The sequence below is a fragment of the Penaeus monodon genome, chromosome 24 (assembly GCF_015228065.2).
Source record: "Penaeus monodon isolate SGIC_2016 chromosome 24, NSTDA_Pmon_1, whole genome shotgun sequence".
In the NCBI taxonomy this organism is placed as follows: domain Eukaryota; kingdom Metazoa; phylum Arthropoda; class Malacostraca; order Decapoda; family Penaeidae; genus Penaeus; species Penaeus monodon.
The window spans coordinates 8,511,520-8,512,316 of NC_051409.1; positions in this window are offsets into that span (position 1 = coordinate 8,511,520).

A 797-nucleotide genomic window follows, 5' to 3' on the forward strand; every position below is an offset into this window, starting at 1 on the left:
CATTTACTATGCCTTCAAACCTCCTCTGTACGCTAGTAATCCTCTTTTGTATTTCTTATCTCTCGAATGATTGCTAATGAAGATAACTCCAGTCAGGCTGGTTCATTTCATATCAATATCAGTTGAATCTCGTGATGTTTTGAGTAGTTTAAGTTTTAGTTTCATTTTATGTCAAGATATGTAATTAGTTGTCTAAAAATGTTGACTGGATTTGCTGAATTCGTATTCCCTGTGTGTCTATGCTTTTATATCTGCGAGCACGAGCAGGTGAGCATAACTGCTTGCTTGTCTGCGTTTTTGTGCATTAAGTACTTCATTACCATAACATATGGAGACTGCAAAATGTTCTTGCTAGCCATTGACACCGGTGTTCTCCACGTCATCTAGTTCAGTATTAATAAAAATAACTAATATATATGTCTTGCTGCCTGTGCTATACTTACAGACTAGGCATCTCTTCCCAAGTGTCTCCGACTTCGTCTTTCGTCGCGCCTGCATTTGCTTAACCGTGGAGCAGGCTCAGTTGTTTGTATTACCCGGAAACTCTTCGGTGTTTGCAAACTAGTTCCCTTCTGATCCTTTGAGCTCTCGAGGCCTTTGCATTACACTTGCATGACACCTACGTCTTCGTCATGCACGTGTGTGGTCAGGACTACGGCGGGTGTGATGGCCTTCATCTCGATCGCGTCTCCCTTCCCCCCCTTGCCCTTCGTCCCGGAGCCCTCAGGGGGCAGCACCTCCACGACCACCAGCCCGGTCGTCTCCGAAGGGTTGGTGCATCGCTGGGCTTCGTACGA